General features: G+C 41.8%; 1 protein-coding gene across 9 annotated transcripts in view; it reads left to right on the plus strand.

Annotated features, from left to right (window-relative positions):
* The window catches only part of syt12 (synaptotagmin XII), a 263045-nt gene that overhangs the window by 60715 nt on the left and 180076 nt on the right, over positions 1 to 22254 (plus strand). The window contains exon 1 of one of the 9 annotated variants that reach the window (XM_068045998.1): positions 7482 to 7503. The exons of the other annotated variants lie outside the window; for them this stretch is intronic. The gene's annotated coding sequence lies outside the window, so the exon portion shown is untranslated. Of the gene's footprint in view, positions 1 to 7481; positions 7504 to 22254 lie in introns of those variants that run through there. 9 annotated transcript variants of the gene reach the window in all.

Consider the following 22254-nt stretch of genomic DNA (forward strand, 5'->3'; position numbering starts at 1 on the left):
CTCTGGGGTAGAGAATTCCAGACAGTCACTACCCACTGAGAGAAGAAATTCCTTCACATCTCAGTTTTGTGGCGCAGTGGTTAGCACCGCAGCCTCACGGCTCCAGGGACCTGGGTTCAATTCTGGGTACTGCCTGTGTGGAGTTTGCAATTTCTCCCTATGACTGCGTGGGTTTTCGTTGGGTGCTCCGGTTTCCTCCCACCGCCAAAGACTTGCAGGTGATAGGTAAATTGGCCATTGTAAATTGCCCCTAGTGTAGGTAGGTGGTAGAGAATATGGGATTACTGTAGGGTTAGTATAAATGGGTGGTTGTTGGTCGGCACAGACTCGGTGGGCCGAAGGGCCTGTTTCAGTGCTGTATCTCTAAATAAATAAATAAACGAGTGTCCTATTTTTCTGTAACTATGTCCCCAGTTCGAGATTCCCCCAGTAGTGGAAACGTCTTCTTAACATCTATCCTGTCAAGCCCTCTCAGAATCTTGTACATTTCAATAAGATCACTCCTCATTCTTCTAAACTGTAATGAATAAAGGCCTAACCTGTTTAGCCGTTCTTGATGAGTCAACCCCTTCATCCCAGGAATCAGCCTAATGAATCTCTTTTGAAATGCTTCCAATGCCAGTATATCCTTTCTTAAAAACGGGGACCAGAACTGTACACAGTACTCCAGGTGCAGCCTCACCAACACCCTGTATAGTTGTAACAAGATTTCCATACTTTTAAACTTCACCCCCCCCAGCAATAAAGGCCAAAATTCCATTTGTCTTCTTAATTACTTGCTGCAAGCTAACTTTTTGTGTTTCATGCAAGAACACCCAGATCCCTCTGTGCTGCATTTTTTTTGGAGTCTCTCTCCATTTAAATAATAGTCTGCCTTTTGATTCTTCCTACCAAAGTGCATGACTTCACACTTTGTTACATTAAACTCCATCTGCCACATTTTTGCCCACTCACTCAACCTATCTATATCCCCTTGCAGATTCCTTATGTCCTCATCACAACATGCCCTCCCACCTATTTTTGTATCATCAGTAAATTTGGATATATTACACTCTGCCCCCTCCTCCAAGTCATTAATATAGATAGTAAATAATTGAGGCCCTAGGACTGATCCTTGTGGCACTCCACTAGTTATGTCTTTCCAACTTGAAAAAGACCCATTAATTCTAACTCTCCGTCTTCTGTGAGTTAACCAATCCTCAATCCATGTTAATACATTACCCCCAATACCGTGAGCTCCTATCTTGTGCAATATTCTTTTATATGGCGCCTTAGCGAATGCCTTCTGGAAATCTAAATACACTACATCTACTGGTTCCCCTTTATCAACTCTGCTTCTTATATCCTCAAAGAACTCTAGCAAATTTGTCAAACACAATTTCCCTTTCAGAAAATCATGTTGACTCTGTTTGATTTGTGTTCAGCTTTTCTAAATGTCCTGCTTTTTCTTCCTTAATAATGGACTCTAGCATTTTCCCAATGACCAATGTTAGGCTGACTGGCCTATAGTTTCCTGCTTTTGTCTCCCTCCCTTCTTGAACAGGGGTGTCACATTATCAGTTTTCCAATCCACTGGGACCCTAGCGGAATCTAGTGAGTTCTGGAATATTTCGACCAATGCCTCCACTATCTCTGCAGCCACTTCCTTTAAAACCCTTGGATGTAGGCCATCAGGTCCTGGTGACTTGTCTGCCTTTAGTCCCATTAGTTTGTCAAACACTTTGTGCCTCATGATAGAGACTGTTACAAGATCTTTCCTCCCATTAGCTCCTTGCTTATCTGATATCTGTGGGATGTTTATAGTGTCCTCCACCATGAAGACTGATGCAAATTATTGGTTTAAATTATCTGCCATTTCCCTGTTCCCCATTATCATTTCTCTAGTCACATCCTCCAAGGGTCCCACACTCACTTTAGTTGTACTTTCTTTTTATATACATGTAGAAGCTCTTGCTGCTTGTTTTTATATTTCTTGCTAATTTACTTTCATAATCAATTTTCTCCCTGTTTATTAGCCTTTTTGTCACCCGCTGCTGGTTCCTAAAAAAAAGAAAAATTTCCAATCCTCTGGCCTACCACTAGTTTTCGCCACTTTGTATGCCTTAGTTTTTGATTGGGTACTCTCCTTGACTGCCTTTGTTAACCACGGGTGGCTCATCCTTCTGGCAGAGCAAGGCTTTCAGACAGAGAACCAGACCCCACCTCTAATCCTGCTGATGGAATCATCTGCATGGTTAATACTTATAAGGGTACATCAATGATGCCCACGCTGACAGAGATCTGGAGAGGTTTAATGGCTCCATGCTGCAGTAAGGAAAGAAGAGTGGCCCAGGAACAACCCAATAAAAAAGCTCTGTGGTTTTTCTTGCCAATGCCAATGGAGCCAGTGGGGCTTCTGCTGAAGGCAGTTAATTCCTTTTGGCCTTTGCTGGTAAAGGGTTAGGGCCTTTCAAAAGGTCTCAAGTGGACTAATGCCAGCTGTCAGCCAGCACAACTTCCCCAATGGATTATAATAGTGTAGTGTGTGGAATTTCCTGAGGTAGCCTCGGAACTGACCTCCTCAACCAACATACTCCCGGGGTTGATGGGTGGGGAGGATAAAAGATGTGAACATGCTCCAACCCCTGAATTTTAAGAGGCACTATAAACGAGGTGGAATTCTGGCTGAACCAAGATCTGTGCCCCAAATTCTCTTCCATGCAAAATATTTGTAAATTTAAATATAAAATGGGAAGCAAAAACATTGATTTATGGAGGGACATAAAATAGCCTCAATAGCACAATACAGAAATAAAATAAAAAGTTGAGTTACTTAAACAAAAAATAAAAAATGGAAGATAGATTTTTCCAGCATTCTCCCAAGCATTTTAAACCTAGCAGATCAAAAGGCCACACAGCAATGGGAAAAGATCTAAATAACTAAATGCATCCAGAAGTTGGCCATAATGTCTCAAATCCAGTAACTAATCTGACAGAAAATTCAGACAGTTTTACAAAATAGACACTCCCAAAGAAAGAGCTATCAACAAAGTTGAACAATTAAAGATTTGTAAAGTGAGTGATCTGATAGATATCATCCAAAAATACCTGGGGAATTCAAAGAATTAGTGGCTAATCAGGTTAAAAGTTTCTTTGGAAACCAGATAATACTGAATGTCAGGAAGATAGTCCAAGTCATTTTAATCTTCAAGATATGAATCTGGGAATTATAGATGAGTTTTATAGACACAAATAATGGGTAAGGAAGTAGGATTTTTAAAAAGTAATCCAGGATTACGTGCTAGGATCGAAGGTAATAAATGAGCTCATGAATAGCGCTACCAACTCTGGATGGATATATTTCTGGAGATTTTATCACATGACCTGTCTCCAACTGCTCTGTCCAATATTTTTATAACTAACAAATGAAAGTGTTCAAAGAAATCAGAAAAAAACTCATCATTCTTTTTAATGCCCCTATAATTTTTCTCCTGGGTTGCTCGCTGCAGAGTCCAGGAGATTAATTTTCAATTCCTTGAGACTCCAGGGAAATCCTGGAGGGTTGATGATGTGACTCGCAATAGGGGAACTCTGCCTAACAAATCTATTGAAAGTGCTCAGGGATGTGAATTAATAAAAATTTAGTTGGTATATTTCTTGATTTTAGAAAGATATTTGGCAACACTTAGATTAGTTAATACAAAGGTGATGTGACAAATTGGATAAAACATTTATTTGAAAGCAAAATGTTGAATGAGAAGGGCTGGCTCAAGAGGTTTGGGACCTCCTTTTAAGACCAGTTTTATAAGCTCCCTGCTCATAACTTTCCCTCCGGTCAGGACTGAAGCAGTGGGCAATTATTCTAAATGTCATCCATTCACCTGGAAAGTTCTGAAATTTGCATGTAGTGTAGCATGATCCAGATGGTGCATTTTCCCATCCTATTTATTGATTCATGTATTTTCATTCAGTGGCATAACATAATACCCCAAGGCAAAAATTTCACTAATTGTATTCGGACAAGGTCCACTTAACCTCATTCATCAATATTAATGAAGACCTGTGGGATACTATTCCAGTCTTAGCTTTTAAATATCTTCCCTGTTAATTCAATTCCTCTGTCTCTGTTACATGTCCTGCTTCTTTGCATTTTCTGTTATTCTGTGTTCGCTGGTATCCTTTTCTGTTTGTATTTCTCTCTTTATTCTCTCCATTTTTTTAGTGTTTCTATCACTCTGTGTTTCTTATTGTGTTTTTCTGTTCCTTTTTTGTGTCTTTGTTCTCTATTTTCTGTGTTTCCTTTACTTTCACTGCTTTCTCCCTCTTTATGCTCCTCTGTTACTGACTACCATATGATTGTTGTTTTTCTCTCTCTCTCTCTCTCTGTCTTTCTCTGACTCTGTTGATGCTTTTGCTGTTACCCCAATGACCTCCATGCTCTCCCAATTGTATCTTTTAATTTAAGTGACCGCTTGCTGCTGCCTTTTCCTGCAGTGACCTCTCCCAATTCTACAGCCCTATCATGCACAATAGTGGATAAAATACTCACACTGATCCAATGTCTGAACCCCTTACAAAAACCTGATCATGCATTTAGATAAATTTCTCTTCTGCTTCCAAACCTCCTGAAAAGCTGTTTAATGTGCCGTTCACAACTTAAGATTGAGAAGTTAAATCAGAGTTGTATCAGACTTCTGCGGCTCAACAGTAGGGTCCCCATAAATTCCTACTTTCAATTATAAACTTCTGGGAATCAGCTACTAACAAGCTTCGTGAAGGCCAAAGTAAATGACTAGGGTGGGAGTGAAAACAGCCACAATTTCATCGGAGCTGCTCCTGCTCCACAGCTGCAACTTTACTGCAAGTATGGTGGAAATCCCGTTGAGGCGAGTAAATTCCGCTGCACTTCCAACAAAGTGACACAACCTGAGCGAGAGTAGCTCAGAGGAAATTGCTGCCCATACTAACTGAGTGTTGGAGCAGGAAATAGGCCAGAAATGGCCTCAATAGAACCTTTACATTTACTTACCTATGTTGCATGGTAAACCCTGAGCACCTCATTACAATAGGTATTGGTTTCAAAGTCCTTGGACTAAGCCCTTATACCAGGAGAAAGATGTGGGAGGTCTCAGAATGAGGCTCCGGCATCATTTAACTATGACCATACCTGCTTTAAGTGGGAACTTGGATTGTCTATCCCCCACCCAGCTGGAAATATATGTCATGAATTATATGGGTGGAGATCCAATGTTATGGGTCCCTGTCCATTTCCCTTTACTGAAATGCTCCTGAGACCAGCACTAATAGAACTGTCCAAAGTGTATCTATCTTGACTCTATCTTTTCTCTGCTGGTCCAGTCTCTTCCCACCTACATCCGTGACTCTTCTGACGCCCTACGTCATTTTGACAATTTCCAGTTTCCTGGTCCCAACCACCTCCTCTTCACTATGGACGTCCAATCACTCTACACCTCCATCCCCCACCAGGATGGTTTGAGGGCTCTCCGCTTCTTCCTGGAACAGAGGCCCAACCAGTCCCCATCCACCACCACCCTCCTCCGCCTGGCTGAACTTGTTCTCACATTGAACAACTTCTCCTTCAACTCCACGCACTTCCTTCAAGTAAAAGGTGTCGCTATGGGTACCCGCATGGGTCCTAGTTATGCCTGTCTTTTTGTGGGATATGTCGAGCATTCTTTGTTCCAGTCCTACTCAGGCCCCCTCCCCCAACTCTTTTTCCGGTACATTGATGACTGTATCGGTGCCGTTTCCTGCTCCCACCCCGAACTGGAAAACTTTATCAACTTTGCTTCCAATTTCCACCCTTCTCTCACCTTCACATGGTCCATCTCTGACACTTCCCTTCCCTTCCTCGACTTCTCTGTCTCCATCTCTGGGGATAGGTTGTCTACTAATATCCATTATAAGCCCACCGACTCCCACAACTACCTCGACTACACTTCTTCACACCCTACCTCCTGTAAGGACTCCATTCCATTCTTCCAGTTTCTCTGTCTTTGACGCATCTGCTCTGATGATGCTACCTTCCTTGACGGTGCTTCTGGTATGGCCTCCTTTTTCCTCAACCAAGGATTCCCCCCCACTGTTGTTGACAGGGCCCTCAACCATGTCCGGCCCATTTCCCGTACCTCTGCCCTCAACCCTTCCCCTCCCTCCCAGAACCGTGACAGGGTTCCCCTTGTCCTCACTTTCCACCCCATCAGCCTCCATATCCAAAGGATCATCCTCCGTCATTTCCGCCACCTCCAGCGTGATGCCACTACCAAACGCATCTTCCCCTCCCTTCCCCTGTCAGCATTCCGAAGGGATCGTTCCCTCCGCGACACCCTGGTCCACTCCTCCATTACTCCCACCACCTCGTCCCCGTCCCATGACACCTTCCCCTGCAATTGCAGGAGGTGTAATACCTGCCCATTTACCTCCTCTCTCCTGACTATCCCAGGCCCCAAACACTCCTTTCAGGTGAAGCAGCAATTTACTTGTACTTCTTTCAATGTAGTATACTGTATTCGCTGCTCACAATGTGGTCTCCTCTACATTGGGGAGACCAAGCGCAGACTGGATGACCGCTTTGCGGAACACCTCCGCTCAGTCCGCAAGCAGGACCCTGAGCTTCCGGTTGCTTGCCATTTCAACACTCCCCCCTGCTCTCATGCTCACATCTCTATCCTGGGATTGTTGCAGTGTTCCAGTGAACATCAACACAAGCTCGAGGAACAGCATCTCATCTACCAATTAGGCACACTACAGCCTGCCGGACTGAACACTGAGTTCAATAATTTCAGAGCATGACAGCCCCCCCCATTTTAATTTCATTTTTAGTTGTTTTTTTTCTTTTTTCTTTTTTACATTTTTTACAACCTTTTTTTGCATTTATTTCATTTCATCTTAGTTTGTTCAGTTTGCTTACCCACTGTTTTTTTTCATGTTTGCACTTACTGCTGTTCAATATACAGTCCATTAACACCTTTTCTGTACTAATGCTTTGTCTTTCAACACACCATTAACATATTGTTTGCCTTTGCTCCATGACCTTTTGGTCAGCTATGTGGCCTTGTCCAATCTACACCTTCTCCTTTGTTATCTCTTGCCCCACCCCCATCTCACTTGCTTATAACCTGTGACATTTTTAATATTTGTCATTTCCGAAGAAGGGTCACTGACCCGAAACGTTAACTCTGCTTCTCTTTCCACAGATGCTGCCAGACCTGCTGAGTGGTTCCAGCATTTCTTGTTTTTATTGTCCAAAGTGTAAAATTGGCTCCAGTGACTTACAAGCTTAAATATAGGAAATATGATGGTAAATTTTCAACTTGATGCAGGACATAAAACAAATGTCGCAATCAGCCACCTATTACAGAAACTGCACCGTTTTCTTTCCCATTGAGATCGGTGGTCATTCGCAATCTCTAGTTTACACTTGGACAACAAGTTGAAAATATAGCCCATTGCATCTTTTGTATAAAGCACACATGGCAGATATAGGAAGCCACGCATTCTGAGGTAGGTCACGATAATATATTAATCGTGTAGCATCGATGCACATCCTGTAAGTATCATATTTGCTTTTGGGTTGTCCTTACTACCTGTTGCGAGAGCTGTACTATTTAGATGTCACACTTCAGCAAATCCTGTGACTCACTGGGACCAATGCTATGAGAGCTCTGTAATTTATTTGTGTATAATAAAGGTGGCATGGTGACTTATGTATTTTATATGGAGGATACTGTACTAAACAGTGTTCAGTAGAATGGAAAACATTATCATCTACCATCAATACATTACATATTAGGAATGCTCATATCGATCTGGAAATGTATACAGTTTTGTCATCAACTGAATAGAATAATGTAAACTTGTTATTTATTTAAAACATTTACAAAAGCAACAGAGAATTAGCAAAATTGTTTGTGAACAATAGGCATCATTGTAATTTTACACTTGCTTAACATAATGGTTAACACCTGTGCTGCACATTATTAAACTGTGGAGAATTCCTCCTCCTCCTCAATTATTTATTACTTATCCATTCAAATTTACTAAATATCAGCACTGCAACCCACAAAGCATAATGGAAATGCCAGCTGGCAAAATGATAATTCATTAATTTAACAAGGAGATTAGTGCTCATTGCTGGCAATAATTCCATTTACTAGTAATGTAGAAAATAAGAATAAAATTAAAAAAAAAACAATTGTGCATTGCATTTGAGTGATATTAAAGAAGGCCGTTCCTGAGTAATTCTGGGGCAGTGAGGCAAAAAAAGATGAAAGTTGTTATATTAGAAGTTGTTTGTAGGTTTTCATGGCGAGAGCAGTAATGTTGAGTAAGAGGATTTTACAGTTTTACACCATGTGAATTTGCTCTGAAAAGAGCTGTTGTTTCCTTCAAAAAGGTAGTTCTTAGAACTGGCAGGCCTTGACATTTTGGGCAGTATACTCTGCCTGTCATCTGGAGGAATAACTGGAACAGATAGAAACAGTATGGTTATGTGTGGAGGAGAATGGGAATGTGGGTGGGATCTTACTGCTGATGGCCATTACAGTTTCTCGTTCTTGCTGCTATTGGTCAGCTAATTGTGTTCCATGATAGGTCAGTACATGCTATTGATCTTGCTGCTGATTGATCAGCTATCGTGTTTCATGGCAATTCAATACATACTATTGTTCTTGGGGTAAAGACAAGAAATGCTGGAACCACTCAGCAGGTCTGGCAGCATCTGTGGAAAGAGAAGCAGAGTTAACGTTTCGGGTCAGTGACCCTTCTTCGGAATTGTTCTTGGGGTATGTTGGCTGCAGAGTAAGCGTAGCCAGATATCACTGATGAACTTGGGGGACAGTGTGGTGTTGATAGATCGACATAGCCTCCCTGATGCATCTTGTATGCCCATGTGCAATGGATGAGATGTGTTTGGAATTGGACCATTTGATGTGGTGGCGGTTGAGTTGAGCATGCTTCACGATAGCTGACCTGTCCCATTCATTGTGTTTGAAGCACTCTTCATGTTCCTTGACTCTAGTGTGTAGGCTGCGGCCTATTTCTCTGATGTCGACGAGTCCACTGTCGCATGGTATGCTGTAAATTCCTGGTTTGTTGTGAGATGGTTTCTCTATCTTTGGAGGGAAAGACATCCTGAAACATTAATTCTATTTTTCTCTCCACCCGCACGCTCCCTGGCTCCGTCACTGCCTGCCCGTAAAAAATTGGGGCCGTTATCTCATTTACGAGATCAGTCACATTTAAAATTAAAGAAAAAAATCTGCAATTTAAACACTTCTAAAGGTGATATGGTAACATGGCGAGCACATGATCTTCACAGTCATTATCACATTAAAATGGCTCTGATAACTAAAGAAGTGAAACTTCAAACAACAAAGATTATTCATCTGAAGACATGATTATCATACAAGTTGGTTGTATTTCCTGCTTCATCTAGATATCAGCAACTATTGCCCAGAGGTAATGCAAAATAAAGTAATGCATAATGATATTGGTATAATTGTGCAATGCACAGAATAGAGACCAAGATGTTATCGGATTGTTATTTTTAGCTACAAAAATAGGTTATCCACATAAGAACAAAGAACAGTACAGCACAGGAACAGGCCATTCGGCCCTCCAAGCCTGCGCCGATCTTGATGCCTGCCTAAACTAACACCTTCTGCACTTCCGGGGCCCATATCCCTCTATTCCCTTCCTGTTCATATATTTGTCAAGATGTCTCTTAAACGTCGCTATCGTATCTGCTTCCACCACCTCCCCTGGCAGCAAGTTCCAGGCACTCACCACCCTCTGTATAAAAGACTTGCCTCGCACATCCCCTCTAAACTTTGCCCCTCTCACCTTAAACCTATGTCCCCTAGTAACTGACTCTTCCACCCTGGGAAAAAGCTTCTGACTATCCACTCTGTCCATGCCGCTCATAACTTTGTAAACCTCTATCATGTCGCCCCTCCACCTCCGTCGTTCCAGTGAAAACAGTCCGAGTTTTTCCAACCTCTCCTCATAGCTAATGCCCTCCAGACCAGGCAACATCCTGGTAAACCTCTTCTGTACCCTCTCCAAAGCCTCCACGTCCTTCTGGTAGTGTGGCGACCAGAATTGCATGCAATATTCTAAGTGTGGCCTAACTAAAGTTCTGTACAGCTGCAACATGACTTGCCAATTTTTATACTCTATGTCCCGACCGATGAAGGCAAGCATATCGTATGCCTTCTTGACTACCTTATCCACCTGCATTGCCACTTTCAGTGACCTGTGGACCTGTACGCCCAGATCTCTCTGCCGGTCAATACTCCTAAGGGTTCTGCCATTTACTGTATACCTCCCACCTGCATTAGACCTTCCAAAATGCATTACCTCACATTTGTCTGGATTAAACTCCATCTGCCATTTCTCCGCCCAAGTCTCCAACCGATCTATATCCTGCTGTATCCTCTGACAATCCTCAAGATTATCCGCAACTCCACCAACCTTTGTGTCGTCCGCAAACGTTCTAATCAGACCAGCTACATTTTCCTCCAAATCATTTATATATACTACAAACAGCAAAGGTCCCAGCACTGATCCCTGCGGAACACCACTAGTCACATCCCTCCATTCAGAAAAGCACCCATCCACTGATACCCTCTGTCTTCTATGACAGAGCCACTTCTGTATCCATCTTGCCAGCTCCCCTCTGATCCCGTGTGACTTCACCTTTTGTACCAGTCTGCCATGCGGGACCTTGTCAAAGGCTTTACTAAAGTCCATATAGATAACATCCACTGCCCTTCCTTCATCAATCATCTTCGTCACTTCCTCAAAAAACTCAATCAAATTAGTGAGACACGACCTCCCCTTCACAAAACCATGCTGTCTCTCGCTAATAAGTTTGTTTGTTTCCAAATGGGAGTAAATCCTGTCCCAAATAATCCTCTCTAATAGTTTCCCTACCACTGACGTAAAGCTCACCGGCCTATAATTTCCTGGATTATCCTTGCCACCCTTCTTAAACAAAGGCACAACATTGGCTATTCTCCAGTCCTCTGGGACCTCACCTGTAGCCAATCAGGATGCAAAGATTTCTGTCACGGCCCCAGCAATTTCTTCCCTTGCCTCCCTCAGTATTCTAGGGTAGATCCCATCAGGCCCTGGGGACTTATCTACCTTAATGCTTTGCAAGACACCCAACACCAATACAATTAGTTTGAACCAGCCTTACAGTCCATTTCTAGCTTGTGTGTATTTCTAACTAGCCACACAGAAAATAGAGACACCAATTCGTAGAGGAACTGCAAGTGAGATGTGGATCAGACATGTGATTATGTGGTGGAAATGTGCTGTGGAGAAAATGAAGAGGAGAGCAATAGTGATGTCACCTAAACTTGAATCTCTTGGGTATGAGAGTGGGTTTAGAATTAGGATTATGCATGTTGGAGAAACATGGACTTCTGGAGCTATGGCTGTCAGTCTTGAGGGAGGGATAAGTTTGTAGGAAAGGAGGATACTGGGTTATCTTGGGGGCATATGGATTATTTAAGTTCACCTCGCAGTGCATGTGTAACTGCATTCCCCTGGTGCTTGCTTTGTTGGCATAGGGAATTGGAGGGAATCTTTCAGAGGTTTTCTTGAAATTGGCTAGAAGTTTCTTTTTTTATCTTGCTTTCTTGCCTCCACCTTCCCTAAGACTAATTAATAGTCATTGGGGAGACCACTGCATGAGGTTGGGTAGATTGTAAGGAGGTGAATGAATCTGAAAATCTTTCCTCACCTTCTTTATGAATGTTGTTACGAACAGCTGAGAAAGAGGTCTAGGGTTCCCTTTCAGCCTTCACCTGGTCTTACTATAACACGTTTTTATTTTTAAACACACTGTTTTTAGCTCACCCTTGGTGAATCCTTGTTCACCACTTTACAATTATAAGGTAAAGAAATGAGCACAAACAGGCTTTCTTAGGTTTAAAGAAGAAAAGTGAAATTTTATTAAGCTTAAACACTAATTCGGTTGACGTCTATGGATACTTGACGCACCCACGCTAGCATGCATATGCGATACACAGGCAAATAGAGACAGAAAAGAGAAGAAAAAATAAAGTGGAAAAGTTTGAGGCAATCTCTGAGGAGGGTTTTTTGTTACTGTGCTTCAAGCTCGCTGTATAGTCCTTGATTGTAGGTAGCTCTTGCTTTTCTTTGGGGCCCAGTATTCTTAAACCTTGTTCACTGTAGGAGACTTTACTCGCTTGGGGTTTATGTGTCTTCAGTGGGTTTTTGGAGTTCCATGAGAAAGAGATGGGAGCAGACAGGCATACACGAGGTCGTCTTCAGTCAGGGAGCATTCTGCTTTCTGCCAGTTCAAACACTGTCTCTACAATTTAAAACTCCGAGTTGGCCAGCAGGGTAGTCACGTGACTGTTATAACCACTTCTTCTGGCTTTGTGTATTGGGTGGGTCAGGGAATGGTCCTTTGTCTAAAAATACTGTCTGTTAATATGCAAAAATGTCTTTCCAGCCAGGGGCTTGGAAACCCCTTGTATAAGGCCTTCTCCTCTTCCCAGCAACAATTTTAAATTTAACGTCCATATAGAGAAATTAATATACCTCATTCTTGGCAGGTAGGGGCCTGCATGACACTGTTCTTATGTGTGTTATTGATATCTTAAGTGAAAATTAAATTGGGGAATGCCATAAATCAGCTGATAAATCACTAAAGATATGCTTTTTCTCGACATGTAAAGTGTCGTGCCCTATTTAAACGCAGCGAGGATCAATGATACATTTTATCATGCTATATGCAATTATATAAATGATCTCAAAATTTGTTCTGCTGCATAATAGACTTGTAAATTTGTTCCCATGTGTGGATGATGCTGACAGAACCATGTGCATTCTCTGTGTCTAGTTGTTCTGGCAATTCTTCTGTTTTGCAGCATTATTTTTTACCAGGCCACTTTGGAGGACATTATGCATCAATTGCATTGTGGAACATATACGTCAGACCAGGTAGTCATGGCAGGTTTCCTTTTTCTGAAGGACATTAATTGACTTTTACAACAATCCAGTAGCATTTGTGGTTCTTTGCTATCCCAAATTTGATTTCTCAGCTTGTCACACTGAGATTTAAATTCATATCCTCTTAGTCACTCGTCCAATGTCATCAACATTAGCCTGTTATACCCTCCTAAAAATTGCAGCCAAATCCAATTTTGATAGCTCTATGGCAAAATTTTCCAGTCCAGGATATCTTGACTGTTTTAGGGACTAAGCTGTCACAAAAAAAAGCAGTAAAGAGAATGATATCTCAGCTGTTGGAGTTGGGGGAAGAAGTGGGAGGAGAGAGGAAAAAAGTCAGCAGTATATGTGGTCTCAAATCAACCATATAGATTGAGCAGTAGAAATGGAAGAGAGAGACAGTTCTCCAGTCAACTGTAAAGATACCACAGTGCACAAGTGTCCCAGATCAAATATAAAAATGCAGCAATTCAGTTTTGCAGGTCTGCTCCAAGTACCACTTACAGATTGTGCACTGCCAACAATTGCTGTAACGTAATTTGACCCCAGGTGTACAATGTGAAAGTGGATATTGCTGATCACTGACAGCAGCTAATTTATTTCTCAATGATTCTATTTAATCTCCGAGATTCTTTCTGCAGTCAGAATCTGCTCTGAGCTCTGCACTGTCCATCTTAGTGATTGATGGCTGTAATCCCCATCTCCCCTCCCCCCGCCCCCCCCCCCCCAACCCCCTATGTAGTGCAAGTGCATGTTATGCTATGCACTGCCTCCATACTAATGATGCTTGTTCTTTTGAACACTGGTAAATAAATGTGAACTCTATACAATGAATAACCCTTATCCTACTGAGCAAACACAGCAAGTAATCCTTATTCTGCTGACGAAATGGAAGCTTCATACAATACATAATGAGAAATATTTACCCTGCCGAGCAAACAGGAGCTCAAGGCATCCTTACCCCACCAAATAAACAAAAACTCCATAGTTACACTGCAAATTATCCTGATCTTGCTGACTAAACAGCAGTTCCACAGCAAGTGATCCTTACCCTGCTGAATAATCATGAACTCTGTAAAATCACATATAAAAATCACTATTCTACCCTGGTGACTCAGACTAAATTTACATTATTTCTATCATCAGCTGTCAACCGTATGCAAAAGAATTGTTTCTTGGTGATGCATCTTGCAGGTTCACACCACCAAATTAATATGGCAGGACAATTGTAACACACTGGGTCATTCTCACTTCAGGAAGCCATTCTTCCCTTCAAGAAAAGCTAAAATAAAATGAACAGTCTGGAGTTACTGTTTTTATAAATGTAAATAAGTATATTCTAAATTCTACTGTACCACCAGTTCATAGAATGATAGAATTATACAACATAGATGGAGAACATTCCGTCTATCAAGCCTGTGCTGTCGCTACAAAATGGCTATCCAAATAATCCCACTCCCTTGCTCTAGCCCTGAAAATTTTCCCCCTTCTAGTAGTTATTCTTTTGAAGGTTATTATTAAATCTGCTTCCACCATCTTTTCGGGCACTGCATTCCACATCAGAATAATTCAGCGCATTAAATAATTCCTCTATCTTATCTCTCGTTATTTGCCAATTACCTTAAGTCTGTAACCTCTGGTTACCAACCCTTCTACCACTGGAAACAGTTTCTCCTTTACTCTATCAGAACCCTTCAGGATTTTGAACGTCTATTAAATCTCCCCTTAACCTTCTCTGCTTGGAGCAAAACAATCCCAGTTTCTCTCGTCTGTTCATGTAATTTAAGTCCCGCCACCCTGGTACCATTCTAGTAAATCTCCTTTGCAGCTTTACTAGATGACTTAACATCCTTCCTAAAGAATTGAACACAATACTGCAGCTGAGGTCCAGTTAGTGATTTATAAAGTATTGGTATAGCTTCCTTGCTTTTGTACTCTGTGCCTTTGTTTATAAAGCTAAGGATTCTATATGCTTTTTCAACAGCCTTTCTGAATTTGCCCTGTCACCTTCAAAGACTTGTGTACGTACATCTGCAGTTCTCTCTTGTTCCTGCATCCACTTTAAAATGGGACCATTTTGTTTATATTGCCTCTTTTTTTTTCTTACCAAAATGTATCACTTTACACTTTGCATTAAATTTCATCAAGCAGGTTTCTCACCATTTCACCTGTCTTTTTATGTCGTCCTTAAGTCTGTTGCTATTCTTTTCACTGTTTCCTACATTTCAGAGTTTCAAAACTCTTTCAACCCATTGATTATGTTGTCTTACATACAGTGTGCACTTTGTGTAAATGTTATGCTTACTTCCTGTAACACTTCCCCCATCATATTCTGCCAAATAATATTTGATAATACTCCTATTTTTACAAATCACCACTATGAGCAACCTTCCATGAAGCATGCATCTCCTGTATGTGTTGTATTTAATCCCTGAAACATTTTCTGTCATTCCTGTCCGTCATGCTTTAATTAATTATTTTATACTGAGCATTCCCAGCTTTACCTCCAGAATAGATGGCATTGTGATTCTGTTTTACACCGGCCGTCTGCCTCAGATGTAGAAATACAAAACTTCATACTCAATGCTGCCTCTGTCCTTTGCCCACTTTCCCACCGCAACCTCAAGCTCTGACCCTAATACTATACCCCAATCTCCCCATCATCTCAAACAGCAAACGTTGCCCTGTCCCCTCTCTGTTAACCTATCTTGACCAATGCTGAAATAGCATATTTTATGCCTTAGACTCTAGCCCAGTTTTCCCAATCATCACAAGCCCATCCAATCCTCCCACGTTACATAACAATCCCAAATACAAGAACCCCCATTGCAGCTCTTCCCCACTGTTTCACCCTCCACACTCCATGACCTCCACTCTCAATGCTCACAAGCCCTGGTCTGCTCAGCATCCTCCCGCTCCAGAACCCCTTCCCCATTTCTCCCACATTCCAACTCCTCAATCTGTTACACCTCCCAAACCAGACCACCTTCCTGCCAGTGCTTGCACACTCTAGCATCACACTCCCAACATCACGAAACAATGTAGCTCCTCACCCCACCGTACTGCTACCTGTAACCAAGCTTGAATACCATCAAGCTAGGACATCTTCCCTAACTCCTTCCTCTATAGCCTGTTAAAGTAAAAGATAAGGGCGCATAGAATAATAATCATGGCCACTGACATACCATTTTCACACAAGTATTGACATAATTGTGGAATCTATAGCTAAAAATACTACAACAGTTCAGTGTTCACTTAGTCAACCAACATAGTCAACCTTCATAATACAGTGCACATTACAGGGAATAAAACAATGTTCTTCCTACTCACAATAAGCAATTACAACAAACAGCAATTGCAACACCACAATGATTTGTATTTATATAGCATATTTCAATATAGGAAAATGTCCCAAGGTGCTTCATAGAGGCATAAGCAGGTAAACAAATTGTGTTATGAACCTGCAGTGGGTAAGGGAATCATTATTTTTCAGGAGCAAATGAGAGAACACTTACTTCACTTTCTCGGCACAGATCTCTTTCCACACTCTTTCAGTGGAGATGCATGTATTACTTGCAAGTCCCCACATCCCAGCAAGTCCTGTGATGAACCATGAGCAATGACACAAGAGATCTGTTTAAATAAAAAGAGAAGGCAAGTGTAGCGGGGACAACTTTCAATTCCAGATACTTCTGCTTTTAAGTAAAGTTTTAAAAAAATGTTGTAGTGGTTGAGAGTGAAAACTTTAAAGAGTAGGATTCTTTGGGGAAGGGAAAAATAACTAGCCTTTCAAGTATTTCCTTAGACTATCACATTGTCTTTTCTTTTAAAGAGGTCCAGTAGAATTTAAAGCTTTTTACATGTGTAAGTTACACTTTAGATGGAGCGCCATAGTAATAGGATGCTTCATTCAGCTATATAACGAGCCACAGTCCACAAGGCAAAAAATCCTGCATTGTCATAATTTGTTGCCAAATTAGCATAAGTATAATCTGCAGTGCTTCACTAGGGCTGTTGGAAGACCAAGATTATCTTAGGTCTCCATATGATATAAAGGATATAGAGGCAATGGGGAAGGTGCAAAAAAGGTTTATAAGGATGATACCAGAACTGAGAGGTTATAACTATTAGGAAAGACTGAACAGGCTGGGACTGGTTTCTTTAGGAAAAAAAAGGCTGTGGTGGGTGACCTCATGGAGATCTTTAAAATCATGAAGGGGTTTAATAGTGTAGAACTATCAGCCATAGATTTAAAGACTGAGCCAATGAGGAAGATAAACCCTTACTTGTCTATAATGCTGCATCTTAAAGAGTGCGAGGTTTGAGAATTTTGTGGCGATGCAAACCAACCCAAGATAGGGTGCCCTGTTTTCTGTGGATAGTCCAGTAGTGGGAAAATAATGACCCCCGAATGAATACTCTATTAACGGCCACGCTAGTTCAAATCAGGAGTCACATGAACCCAAGCTGCCCTGTGATCAGTCAAAAAAGTGGGTGGGGCTCTGTGGCAGGGTAGGTCCCAATTGGTGGGAGGGTTGTCAATTTCCTGCTTTCAACCAGTAGACGAGGTGGAGTCACTGAGGGATTTTAATTTAGGCAGAAATTGCACTCTGTGTCTGCAGTGTGCATGATCCACACCCCCAAACCCCTAACGAATCTTTGGATTGTCCCTGTGAAATTCGCCTGAAGAGAAAATAGCCCAAAGCCTTAAATATCAGAGTAACTGGATTAACCAGCAGCGCAACAGGGTTGTGTGGATGTCTCGGGTGCTGGATCAGTGCGTGCTCAGTCATCTCAGATGGTGTGGCATGTGTCATGCTGTGTATCCCCACCCATTCCCATTCTGTTTAGAAAGTATAGTTGCACGAGACAAAGAGACGTTGAGAGAATTAGAGGCATAGAATTACTGAGAATTTTCTGCACAGAAACACCATGCTGGTGTTTATACTCTATTTGAACCTCCTCCCACCCTTCTTCATCTAACCCTATCAACATATTCTTCTATTCTTTTCTCCCTCATTTACTTAGCTAGCTTTCCCCTAAATTTATCTATGTCATGAAGTGGCATTACTTGTGGTGTGATAGTGTTGTGAGTAACATTGGTCCCAGAATATTTCAGAACAGAAGCAGTGCAACATCTATAAATTTTTCTTGATCAGAACACTTGGAGACAGCAAAGTGAGGCTGCAGTAATTCTACCTCAACGAAGCACATTCTGTAGCTCTGGAGGCAACATGGGACAGTTGGAGCACGGCATTGACCAGGGCGTGCAGATTCTGGCCAATGCCTTGCCTCAGGGCTGGACAGGTTTAAGAGCTGCTGGTAGATCAGCCACACAACTGATCATTGAGGCTATGCATCCAGAGTCCAGTGGAACAATACCAGCTGAAATCCTTGTGTCTGATGTACTGCTATCTGTCAGGACTGCAATACTCTTGCAGTCTCCCCCAGAGCATGATGACTGCAGATGGTGGCAGGCGAGACACGGCTGCCCGTCAGCTTCCCCTAGAGGTGCATCCAGCAGCTGATCACTGAGAGGTGCCAGCTGCCTTGAGTTGAAGGCCACCTAAGTCTCATGACACTTCTGTATAGCTAGTGGAGCATCCCATCCTCCTGCCAGCCTGGCCCTGAGGTGGCATTTAGTGGCACAGATGAGCGGGTAGAAAGTGTTGCTTGATGAGCAAGGAGAATTGAGGTGTAAATACAGAGTACACTGTTTACTAAGTTTGAAATGGAAAATGTATTTTAATACTTTGTTCATAGATGTTAAAGTAACTTTGAAAGGGAGCATTCAGCTCATGTGAAAATTAATACTCAGGGATGATTACTGGCACAGTCCTGTAAGAACATCTTGGGCTGCTCAGCAAACATGTGCTATGGCTGATAGTGTTTGCAAGGAAGATAATTTTCTTGGCAACTGACACAGAAGGAGGTGACAGTGCTTTTTACTGCTGTCAACAATCAGTGCTTGAATACCTCCTGTAAAGTCTGATTTCAGATGGTGCCTGCAAGCAGCCAGGGCTGATCCCTCCAAATGTTTGTCTTCCCAGATTGCTGAGGCCTGCAGCTCCCTCTCCTCGGGCAGCACTGCATTGATGGCCTTGCTGCAGTGCAAAGTTATGTGCAGTTCAGCATGCTATGGCTAACTTTGTATCCCAGGCATTGAAATCTGCTCTACACCAGCCCACCAGCATTGTTGCTGCAAAGGCCTGGTTGGCCTCTGCTTACATTCTCAGTTCTGGCACAATGGAGTCATGATCCACAGCTGTTAGGATTAAGAGTGGGTGTAGAGTGATTCAAAATGAAAGCATCATGGCAGCTGCTGGCATATCCAGGATCCTTTCATTGGAAATGCATGCAACATTCAGTGAATATAATCCCTTCTTGTTCATGAATGTCAGGGGATATTGTTTTTTCATTTTCAGTGGCATGGATATGCCATCAATGGCACCCTGAGGAACCATCAATGTGGTAGAACTCCTGGTTCTCTCCCTCTCTTGCCTGGGTTGCGGAAAGGGATCATGTGAGAAGAGATGTGGTGCATCAAAGAGAAACATTGAAGTGATAGAGCAGGGTAGCGATTTGGGTAATGATAACCAGAGTGTGGCAGGAAGGGATAGTGTGTGCAAACGTAAAACTGCGGCAGAAAATAAGGCCAAAGATTGCAGAAATGGTAAAAAGACAGAGTTAAAGGCTTTATATCCGGATGCGTACAGCATTCATAACAAAATGGATGAATTGTTTGCACCGATGAATTGTTAGAAATAAATATGTATGACCTGATAGCCATTACAGAGACCTGGCTACAAGGTGACCAAGGCTGGTACCTGAATATTGAAGGGTTTTCAACATTTCAAAAAGACAGGATGCTGGGAAAAGGTGGTGGGGTAGCCTTGTTAATTAAGGATGTCATTAGTGCAGTAGCGCAACATGACCTTAGCTTGGAAGAGCAAGATGTAGAACCATAAAATAAAAGCAAAATACTGCGGATGCTGGAAATCTGAAATAAAAACAAGAAATGTAGAACCAGTTTGAGTAGAGATAAGAAATAAGAGGTCACTTGGAGTAGTTTATAGGCCCCTAACAGTTGCTACACTGTAGGACAGTATACAGGAAGAAATAAATGGAGCGTGTAAGAAAAGTACCGCACTAGTCATGGATGATTTTAATCTGCATGTCGATTGGGTGATCAGATTGGCAAAGATAGCCTGGAAAATGAGTTCATAGACTGTATTCAGGACAGTTTCTTACAGCAGTATGTTCTAGAGCCAACTAGGGACCAGGCTATTCCAGACCTGGTAATGTGCAATGATACAGGATTAATCAATAACCTCATGGCAAAGGAGGGTGGTGAGTGCCTGGAACTTGCTGCCGGGGGAGGTGGTGGAAGCAGGTACGATAGCGATGTTTAAGAGGCATCTTGACAAATACATGAATAGGATGGGAATAGAGGGATACGGTCCCCGGAAGTGCAGAAGGTTTTAGTTTAGGCAGGCATCAAGATCGGCGCAGGCTTGGAGGGCCGAATGGCCTGTTCCTGTGCTGTACTGTTCTTTGTTCTTTGAGCCTCTAGGCAAGAGTAATCATAACATGATAGAATTTTATGTTCAGTTTGAAAGGTAGAAGTGTGGGTCTAAGACAAATGTTTTAAACCTAAATGAAGGTAATTACAAGGGTATGAAGGCAGAACTAGCTAATGTGAACTGGGAAACTAGGTTAAAATGTAGGACAGTAGTGATGCATTAGCAGACTTTTAAGGAGATACTTAAAACTCTCAGCAAAGATTTATCCCAGTGAGAGAGAAAGATTCTTTGAGAAGGATGCATCATCTGTGGCTAAATATGGAAGTTAAGGATAGTATCAAATTAAAAGAAACACCGTACAAATCTGCAAAGATTAGTGGTAGGTCAGAAGAGTGGACAGATTTTACGAACCAGCAAAGAATGATGAAAAAATAATTAAGAGGGAGAAAAATAGAGTAGGGAAGAAAACTATCTAGTAATATAAAAATAGATAGTAAGAGTTTCTACAAGTATTTAAATAGTAAAAGAGTAACTAAGTCTAGTGTTGGTCCTCTAGAGAGTGAGTATGGGGAATTGATAATGGAAACAAGGAAATGGCGGAGGTGTTGAACAGGTATTTTCTGTCTGTTTTCACTGTAGAAGACTTAGAAAACCTTGCAAAGATACTTGAAAATCAAGAGATGAAAAGGAGGGAGGAAATTAAAACAATCACCATCACCAGGGAAAAGGTGCTGGGAAAACTGTTAGACCTAAAGGCTGACAAGTCCCCAGGACCTGATGGTCTGCATCCTAGGCTGCAGAGATAGTAGAGGCTTTGCTTATAATCTTCCAAAATTCCTTAGATTCTGGAAGGGTCCCAGCAGATTGGAAAATAGCAAATGTAACACCTTTATTCAAAAAAGGAAGGAGACAGAAAGCAGGAAACAATAGGCCAGTTAACCTAACATCTGTCATAGGGAAATTACTAGAATCCATTATTAAGGAGTTTACAGCAGGATACTTAGAAAATCATAATGGGATCAGACAGAGCCAACACGGTTTTGTGAAAGGGAAATCGTGTTCAACTAATTTATTAGAGTTCTTTGAGGAAGTAACAAGGTGGATAAAGGGGAACCTGTGGATGTGGTGTACTTGGATTTCCAAAAGGCAATTGATAAGGTGCCACATCAAAGGTTACTACACAAGATAAGAGCACATGGTGGAGGGGAAAAAATTAGCATGGACAAAGGACTGGTTAGCTAACAGGAAGCAAAGAGTAGGGATAAATGGGTCTTTTTTGGGTTGGCAAGCTGTAACTCGTGCAGTGCCACAGGGATCAGTGCTGAGGCCTCAACTATTTACAATTTCTATCAATGACTTTGATGAAGGGACTGAATGTTTGGAAGCTAAATTTGTTGATGACAAGAAGATAGGAAGGAAAGTAAGTTGTCAAGAGGAGGTAAAGAGTCTACAAAAGGATATAGATAGGCTAAGTGAGTGGGCAAAAATTTGGCAGATGGAGTATAATGTGGGAAAATGAGAACTTGTCCACTTGGACAGGAAGATTAGAAAAGCTGTATACTATTATCTGGGTGTTTTGGTACATGAATCACAAAAAGTTAGTATGTAGATATAGCAAGTGATTAGGAAAGCAAATGGAATGTTGGCATTTATTGCAAGGGGAATAGAGTATAAAAATAGGGAAGTTTTACTGCAGCTGTACAGGACCTTGGTGAGACCACATCTGCAGTATCGTGTACAG

This window comes from Heterodontus francisci, chromosome 14 (assembly GCF_036365525.1).
Source record: "Heterodontus francisci isolate sHetFra1 chromosome 14, sHetFra1.hap1, whole genome shotgun sequence".
In the NCBI taxonomy this organism is placed as follows: domain Eukaryota; kingdom Metazoa; phylum Chordata; class Chondrichthyes; order Heterodontiformes; family Heterodontidae; genus Heterodontus; species Heterodontus francisci.